Source organism: Globicephala melas, chromosome 4 (genome assembly GCF_963455315.2).
Source record: "Globicephala melas chromosome 4, mGloMel1.2, whole genome shotgun sequence".
Classification (NCBI taxonomy): domain Eukaryota; kingdom Metazoa; phylum Chordata; class Mammalia; order Artiodactyla; family Delphinidae; genus Globicephala; species Globicephala melas.
This window is the reverse complement of record NC_083317.1, coordinates 14,687,112-14,697,179: the sequence shown is the minus strand read 5'-3', so window position 1 is coordinate 14,697,179 and position 10,068 is coordinate 14,687,112.

Here is a 10,068-nt window from a genome sequence, read left to right as displayed (position 1 = left end):
GAATAGAAAAATAGAAAGGAAGAGACTAAGATATCCCAATATGACATCCATGACAATTTCATTTGCTTTCCCAGGGAAGGCTTTGGATATGGAGTAGACATGATTCCTGAAAAGGAGGTGAGGCACATGTAAAGACTTATATATTCTGCACTGATGAAATATCACTGATATTTGATCATTTCCAAACTAAATAGAATAGGTAAAGTCTTTTTTTTCTTTTCTTTCTTTCTTTCTTTTTTTTTTTTAATAAAGCTGACTAAATAAATTCACATGAGTAAATGAGATGATTATAGGTAAAGAGATTATAAAAAACAATACCTGAGTTTTGTCAGAATAACAGGTGAGAAGATGCTGAGGAAATATTTGCTTTGTTGGCATTAGGATGGCAGAAACATAAAGAAATGAGCTCATTGCTGTTATTATATTTTAAATCACACCTTAATGCTACCACGGGAAAGGATTAGAGCAAGTCTTAATCCATCCAAAGATGATCAAAGTTGTCTTTTTCTAAAGGTTAGACTGGTGAGGCGCTGAAGTGGGGTGGAGAGATGAGTAGTGATGGGGTGAGGCATACGCTATTCAGTCATCCCGGAAACTCCGTTTAGTATTCTGACTTTATTAGAATTTTTCTGGTCTACCTGGTAAGAGATCAAACAACACTAGATGCCTTTAGAAAGGACTTTTCCTAGGTTGAAGATAACCAGGACTAACTATTAGAAGAAAGATGTCTCTTTTTGAGGGAATATTGCAGAAGATACTGGGGGTGTCAAAGTACAGCATTACTGTCAAAGCTTTTGTATTCGACCCAAAGAACCACATGTTACAATGTCAGTCCCTTTTGCTGAATTCTGGATCAAATCTGATAGCCCAAGAAACAACTCTTTGATAACTCTATAACCACCAGGGACCAAAGGGCAGTATCACAATCTCAGCATGAAAACCATACAAAGAAAATGCAATTTTTAGATCATGTTTATTAGATATTGTGTTTGTTATTTTATTTTATTCTCTTTTATGCCTTTATCTTAGTTGAAAGACATTGGATAGTGGCTTTCTAAAACAATTGTTTTAATTACTACCATTGGTAGTTCTCAAATAATCAGCTGTTATTTTAAAGATGATTACTTTTTCAAATAGAGACAATTAGTAAATTATTAAAATTATCCATGCCTGAATGAACTAGAAACCAGTACAATCTGATAGATTGCTTTGGAAATTTAATCTTTATTAATTTTTTTGAAAACTCAATATCCCCTTTGGGGCAATGAATTTGACACTTTTATTAACTTAAATGTCTTCATATCAATTTCTAAACAGGAAAAATTAAGGAACACAAGAGAGTCTTATGAATAATTTTGACATATTTTCTTTAAAACATAGGGGAAAATGATAAAAAGACTGTATATATTTTTTACCATCCATTTTATTACTTAGCATCCTAAAGACCTGTTTCACATCTGTTATTTTTTAGTTATCTGTGCTTCCCATATGAGTTTTCCTAGCAGCATCTGAGGGAGTAGAGAGAATCAAAGTGGTCTCCTTGGTAGCCGACCACCCTGCTATTGCAGGTTGGCTAATTCTGTGCATTAAGCCAAAATACCAAAGCTGAGTATGAAGTCTGCAGATATTGCTTCTCCAGCTGTTGGAAACACAAATAACATGTGTCCCGTTCAGGGTGCAGCATCACCCTGAATCACTTCATAATGTGGCACTTGGCTTATTTGACAAATCTCTGGCAATAGATGGCAATCAGAACAGTTTAAAATTTCTATATTTTTGGAGCCATTTCTTAATACATTAACCATTTCTGAAATTAATCAATGCGTGGGCAAAATAACCCCAAGGATATCTGGGTCATGTGTGTGCACTCGCGTGTGTTCACGCATGTGTGTATTTAACTAGAATTTGGTAACAACACTATATTCCATGATTATGTTTCATCTTTCTCTCTAATGCTCTATACCTTTCTGTCAAAAAATTGAATGGACACCACTCAAGGAAAAGCGGGGGTTTAATAGCATCTCTACCCCTGCAAGATCCACCATACCTTAAGAGAGAAGAAATTAATCTTTGAGGTTAAGTTGACTTACCATGTGATGTCAGTGTTGCACTATAAGAGCACAATTAATGGGGCGGGGTTTGCAAGCGTTGTGGGAATAATCTACTGGGGAGCAAGGTTAATTTGAGTGTTGAAGGTTATCAGTTTTCGATAACCCATCACAATCTGAAATGTCTTTATGGAGGCTGACACATCTCTTCTTTTGCAGGGAGTCAAATGTCACATTCAACTACCTCTCATTCAAATTCAAAACATGACACCTGTCAAACACAAGCTAATTTTTTTTTTTCCTTTTCAAATAGAAGCCACATCAAGACGCTTGCTAATCTTAGAGATCTAAAGTATCTTCCATCACTTTGAATGAAAACGTATGCATATTCTATTTCCAGATGAATAAAATGCGATTTAGCCACACATAATCAACTTGAACTCTGTCCCTCCATTTAATTTCTCAGTTGTTTGTGTTTACAGGAAGCCATTCTCTTCAAGGACAAATTTAATAAGGACAGTTTAGGAGGTTAGAGGAAAGAGGCATGCAAAATGGAAAATGTGAGGTGATTTCAATTTAGATAGGTACTTAGCTGGGTCTGTGATTACAAAATGTACCAGAAGGCAGCCCCTCTTACAAAACAAACATAGATATAGATGTTTGTTTTCTAGTCGTCTAGGGGTGCCTTTTTACTAAGAAGAATGAATACCACAGATTTCGCTTATTGTACAGTTAAGTAGCTACTCTCTTCCTCACCAACGCAAAATTCACCACTGAAAAATATATTGCTATGCGCTTGAAAGAATGAATTCCTCTAGATTAGTTACCTGCCCTGGCTTGGAGGATGCAGTGTATACGAGCTATTCCAGTGTAATCAAGATTGAAGCTTGTCAGAGCTTGAGGAATTTTGTTTCTTAATATTCAAGTTGTCTTAGATCTCTTATATACACTTAATGAGAACTCCAGAAATTACACCACAGATACAGGCAAATCCTTCACTCACTAAGGATTCAAATACAGTCAATATAAGTGTACTAGCAGAAATTATAAAATGTAGGGAAACAATCTTTCCATAACATTTCATTTTCTGCTTCCTGCAAATCAAATTACAGACATACGCATTCAATATTGAATTACTTTTGTAAAGTGCTTTCTTCTTTGACACACCATTCAGAGTTTTCTTAGGGTGACAGCTTAACTGTTTTGAAATATTATTTTTATTGCTGCCTCATTCAGCTCTCTAAGCTATCAAAATATGTGCTTCTCACCAACCTCTGCTCTGTTATACTAGAATATTAGCCCCCCAAAGGAACATCAATAAATTCTTCCTCTAGAATAGCAGGTATTTAAAGTCTCAACCATGAAGCAGTGAAAACCCATGTAGGCAAATCCACAACAGTAGGATCCTATACTTGAAGGAAAACCCCATACTGTCCCACCCACACCAATACATAGATAGATAGGTAGATACAATAGATAGATGATAGATAGGTAAAATAGCTAGATAGATGATAGATAAAAGAGATGATGATAGATTGATGATAGTTAGATAGCTAGATAGATAGAAATCAGAACCCATAGAACCAAGACTTCTTCAAGGTTTGGCAACTTTTCTGAGCTGCCTGTCAAGTACTTCTTGTGAGTAATGACTCAAAAGAATTGCACAGGCTGAGGGTGGTGGAGAGAAAAGAGAGAAAGAAAAGTCAAAGTTAGTGCTCTCAGACTTTCGTGTGCACAAATTCATGGGAATCGTGTTAAAATTCAGGTTCGGACTGAGTTGGTTTGGGTGGGGAGGCCTGGGATTCTGCATTTCTAACAAGCTTCTAGCTGCTACTGTTGCTGCTGGGGGTTCATGGACAACACTAAGCAGCAAAGACCTAAGGCAAAGAGTTCCAAAAGGGGATCAGAGGACTGGAGAAGTGCTGGCTACCCCCTTCTCACTGGGGATTAAATACAAATACAGATTCCAAGGCTTTGTGCTTCTTGGTTTGAGTGAGTAGAGCTTGATGAATCTGCGTTTTTAAAACATTTCCCAGGAGACTCTGACACAACGCTAGGCTTGAGGTCTGAACACCATGAGATTTTCTCCAGTGAGCAGCTTGCTAATGAGGTTCACCCATCTGTAATTGTAACTGCATCAATTAACTCTTGAGAAACAGGGCGGGGAGAGAATTAGGCTAATTCAGATCTGTCATCCTCCATGCCTTTGAGATTAAGGGTTGCAGAATATGGTCTCAGTGGAGAAGAGATTCTGTGAACTGTCAGAAAGGGAAACTGTCTTTGATAAGCTGAGACTCTTAATTCAAAAATAAAAGAGCCTGAATTGAACCCAGTGTGTTCCAGGTACATTATGTTCATGTTCTCGTTAAATTCTCACAACATCCTGAGAGGTAAGTAATACCATATTCATTTTACAGTTAAGGAACTGAGAGAAAGGACTATTAAGTCAATTGCATAAGGTCATAAAGCTAAGGAGAAGGAGAATTGGGATATGAACAAAGGTTTTTCTAACAGTAATATTAAGTTTGGGACGTGAGGCTTAAGATATTTTGGTGAGGCAGGATGGTACAAATGTTACTGACCAGGGTTCTTGGCCTTCCTCAATCAATAGAAATTGATTAGAGGCCAGAAAAGAAATTCAGGCGAGGCTTTATTGGGGCTCCTGCTGCAGCAGTGGGGAGAGAGAACAAACAGCAGGTTCCCTTGCTTGCTCACTCCCTGAGTGGGGCAAGTTTGTTCCTTATAGGGGGTGAGGGTAGGGGTGTGTCCAGGGGTCGGGCCGGAGGGGTGGCTTAGGTGTTCTGCCCACCCCTTGGGTGGTGGTGTGTGCAGGGGTCATGCGCAACATCCGGCTTTTGCTCTCAACACCGTGTTTTTGCTCCAGGCTCTTCAAAAGTGGCAGTTGGGTATTTTGGTCTCTTTGTAACTTTCAGGTCCAGAATTTGCCCCAACCGCCACATGCACACAGTTATTTTTAGTCCCATACAGTTTCTTAGTATTTTGTTACTCGAGGAGAAGTGTGTCCAGGTGAAAGCATTGCAGCACTGCAGCAAAAGGTCCTAGGTCCCAGCAAAGTGTCCCAAGTCCCAGCCTGTCTCACAAAGACTAATTCAAAATTTTTGAAACTTTGCAAATTGTCCATGTGCATTATTTTTGGTACTCCATAATGAGAATGGCAAAATTTCTAGAAATTGTTCACATGCTGGTGTAAATGCATACATCTGGATATAAAATGATAAAAGAGAAATACCCTCTGAGCTGTCTCAACCCATTTGTGATGGTGGTCGTGAAAGTAGAGATGTTTCATAGAAATCACGTGGTTGTTGAATATCTTCACACCTTCCCTCCCTTCTCTGCAAGCCATGTATCTCCACATTGCTAAAGCATGATACAAAGAAATCCATGTGGCAGAGAGCAGTCATGATGATAAAGCAAGACATTTAAAAGCATGCTCTTTTGACATCAACCCTTGAACCTGCAGACATTTAGAGGGGTACACTAAGAGAACAATCCTCTAAGTAAATAAGTAAAGAAAGGCTTGGTACACAGTGATCTTTGAATACTAATATACATATTGATTAATAATTTTTTGCAACCCTCAGTATGAATCTCAGTATAAATTAAGGACGCCTCGGAACACAGAAAAATTTTTTTTAAACATCTTTATTGGAGTATAATTGCTTAACAATGGTGTGTTAGTTTCTGCTTTATAACAAAGTGAATCAGTTATACATATACATATGTTCCCATATCTATTCCCTCTTGCATCTCCCTCCCACCCACCCTCCCTATCCCACCCCTCTAGGTGGTCACAAACCACTGAGCTGATCTCCTTGTGTTATGTGGCTGCTGCCCACTAGCTACATATTTTATGTTTGGTAGTGTATATATGTCCATGCCACTCTCTCACTTTGTCACAGCTTACCCTTCCCCCTCCCCATAACCTCAAGTACATGCTCTAGTAGGTCTGTATCTTTATTCCCTTTATTCTAGGTACTTCATGACCTTTTTTATTTTTCTTAGATTCCATATATATGTGTTAGCATACGGTATTTGTTTTTCTCTTTATGCCTTACTTCACTCTCTATGACAGACTCTAGGTCCATCCACCTCACTACAAATAACTCAATTTCGTTTCTTTTTAAGGCTGAGTGATATTCCATTGTATGTATGTGCCACATCTTCTTTATCCATTCATCTGTTGATGGACACTTAGGTTGCTTCGATGTCCTGGCTATTGTAAATAGAGCTGCAATGAACATTTTGGTACATGACTCTTTTTGAATTACGGTTTTCTCAAGGTATATGCCCAGTAGTGGGATTGCTGGGTCGTATGGTAGTTCTTTTGTAGTTTTTTAAGGAACCTCCATACTGTTCTCCATAGTGGCTGTATCAATTTACATTCCCACCAACAGTGCAAGAGGGTTCCCTTTTCTCCACACCCTCTCCAGCATTTATTGTTTCTGATTTTTTGATGATGGCCATTCTGACCAGTGTGAGATGATATCTCATTGTAGTTTTGATTTGCATTTCTCTAATGATTAATGATGTTGAGCATTCTTTCATGTGTTTTTTGGCAGTCTGTATATCTTCTTTGGAGAAATGTGTATTTAGGTCTTCTGCCCATTTTTGGATTGGGTTGTTTGTCTTTTTGTTATTGAGCTGCATGTGCTGCTTGTAAATTTTGGATATTAATCTTTCGTCAGTTTCTTCATTTGCAAATATTTTCTCTTATTCTGAGGGTTGAATTTTGGTCTTATTTATGGTTTCCTTTGCTGTGAAAAAGCTTTTAAGTTTCGTTAGTCCCATTTGTTTATTTTTGTTTTTGTTTCCATTTCTGTAGAAGGTGGGTCAAAAAGGATCTTGCTGTGATTTATGTCATAGAGCCTTCTGTCTATGTTTTCCTCTAAGAGTTTGACAGTGTCTGGCCTTACATTTAGGTCTTTAATCCATTTTGAGTTTATTTTTGTGTATGGTGTTAGGGAGTGTTCTAATTCCATACTTTTACATGTACCTGTCCAGTATGCCAAGCACCACTTATTGAAGAGACTATCTTTTCTCCACTGTATATTTCTGCCTCCTTTATCAAAGATAAGATGACCATATGTGCATGGGTTTATTTCTGGGCTTTCTATCCTGTCCCATTGATCTATATTTCTGTTTTTGTGCCAGTACCATTCTGTCTTGATTACTGTAGCTTTGTAGTATAGTCTGAAGTCAGGGAGACTGATTTCTCCATCTCCATTTTTTATTCTCAAGATTACTTTGGCTATACGGGGTCTTTTGTGTCTCCATACAAATTGTGAAATTTTTTGTTCTAGTTCTGTGAAAAATGCCAGTGGTTGTTTGATAGGGATTGAATTGAATCTGTAGATTGCTTTGGATAGTAGAGTCATTTTCACAATGTTGATTCCTCCAATCCAAGAACATGATATATCTCTCCAACTATTTGTATCATCTCTAATTTCTTTCATTAGTGTCGTATAATTTTCGGCATACAGGTCTTTTGTCTCTTTAGGTAGGTTTATTCCTAGATATTTTATTCTTTTTGTTGAAATGGTAAGTGGGAGTGTTTTCTTAATTTCACTTTCAGATTTTTTTCATCATTATGGTATAAGAATGCAAGAGATTTCTGTGCATTAATTTTGTATCCTGCTACTTTACCAAATTCATTGATTAGCTCTAGTAGTTTTCTGGTAGCATCTTTAGAATTCTCTATGTATAGTATCATGTCATCTGTAAATAGTGACATCTTTACTTCTCCTTTTCCGATTTGGATTCCTTTTATTTCTTTTTCTTCTCTGATTGCTGTGGCTAAAACTTCCAAAACTCTATTGAGTAAGAGTGGTGAGAGTGGGCAACCTTGTCTTGTTCCAGATCTTAGTGGAAATCATTTCACTTTTTCACCATTGAGGATGATGTTGACTGTGAGTTTGTCATATATGGCCTTTATTATGTTGAGATAAGTTCCCTTTATGCCTACTTTCTGCAGGGTTTTTATCATAAATGTGCGTTGAATTTTGTCAAAATCTTTCTCTGCATCTATTGAGATGATCATATGGTTTTTCTCCTTCAGTTTGTTTATATGGTGTATGACGTTGATTGATTTGCGTATATTGAAGAATCCTTGCATTCCTGGAATAAACCCCACTTGATCATGGTGTATGATCCTTTTAATTTGCTGTTGGATTCTGTTTGCTAGTATTTTGTTGAGGATTTTTGCATCTCTGTTCATCAGTGATATTGGCTTGTAGTTTTCTTTCTTTGTGACTTCCTTGTCTGGTTTTGGTATCAGGGTGATTTTAGCTTTGTAGAATGAGTTTGGGAGTGTTCCTCTCTCTGTTATAGTTTGGAAGAGTTTGAGAAGGATAGGTGTTAGCTCTTCTCTAAATGTTTGATAGAATTCACCTGTGAAGCCATCTGGTCCTGGGCTTTTGTTGTTGGAAGATTTTTAATCACAGTTTCAATTTCAGTGCTTGTGATTGGTCTGTTCATATTTTCTATTTCTTCCTGGTTCAGTCTCGGCACGTTGTGCATTTCCAAGAATTTGTCCATTTCTTCCAGTTTGTCCATTTTACTGGCATAGAGTTGTTTGTAGTAATCTCAAATGATCCTTTGTATTTCTGCAGTGTCAGTTGTTACTTCCCCTTTTTCATTTCTAAATCTATTGATTTGAGTCTTCTCCCTTTTGTTCTTGATGAGTCTGGCTAATAGTTTATCAATTTTGTTTATCTTCTCCAAGAACCAGCTTTTAGTTTTATTGATCTTTGCTATCATTTCCTTCATTTCTTTTTCATTTATCTCTGATCTGATCTTTTTGATTTCTTCCCTTCTGCTAACTTTGGGGGTTTTTTTGTTCTTCTTCCTCTAATTGCTTTAGGTGCAAGGTTAGGTTGTTTATTCGAGATGTTTCCTGTTTCTTAAGGTAGGATTGTATAGCTATAACTTCCCTCTTAGAACTGTTTTTGCTGCATCCCATAGGTTTTGGGTCGTCGTGTCTCCATTGTCATTTGTTTCTAGGTATTTTTTGATTTCCTCTTTGATTTCTTCAGTGATCACTTCGTTCTTAAGTAGTGTATTGTTTAGCCTCCATGTGTTTGTATTTCTTACATATCTTTTCCTGTAATTGATATCTAGTCTCATAGCATTGTTGTCGGAAAAGATACTTGATATGATTTCAATTTTCTTAAATTTACTAAGGCTTGATTTGTGACCCAAGATATGATCTATTCTGGAGAATGTTCTATGAGCACTTGAGAAAAATGTGTATTCTGTTTTTGGATGGAATGTCCTATAAATATCAGTTAAGTCCATCTTGTTTAATGTATAATTTAAAGCTTGTGTTTCCTTATTTATTTTCATTTTGGATGATCTGTCCATTGGTGAAAGTGGGGTGTTAAAGTCCCGTACTATGATTGTGTTACTGTTGATTTTCCCTTTTATGCCTGTTAGTATTTGCCTTATGTATTGAGGTGCTCCTATGTTGGGTGCATAAATATTTACAATTATTATATCTTCTTCTTGGATCAATTCCTTGATCATTATGTAGTGTCCTTCTTTGTGTCTTGTAATAGTCTTTACTTTAAAGTCTATTTTGTCTTATATGCGAATTACTATTCCAGCTTTCTTTTGATTTCCGTTTGCATAGAGTATCTTTTTCCATCCCCTCACTTTCAGTCTGTAGGTGTCCGTAGGTATGAAGTGGGTCTCTTGTAGACAGCATATATATTGGTCTTGTTTTTGTATCCATTCAGCCAGTCTGGGAACACAGAAATTGATCCCATTAGCTAGATGCTCATCCAGTCATCCAGTGGATGGTCCTCATAGTTTTTGATGTGAGGAGGTAACAGAAGAAGAAGAATCTTCATTCTTACTCAGTGAGAGCTACATAGAACAACAACCAACCTAAAACCACAATCCTATTTTTCTTTTAGTGTCCCAGTTCATGCGTCCCATTACAAACTTAATTCAAGGTTATAGGTTAGTGGGTGGAGTGCAGATTTTGGAGCCAGATTACATG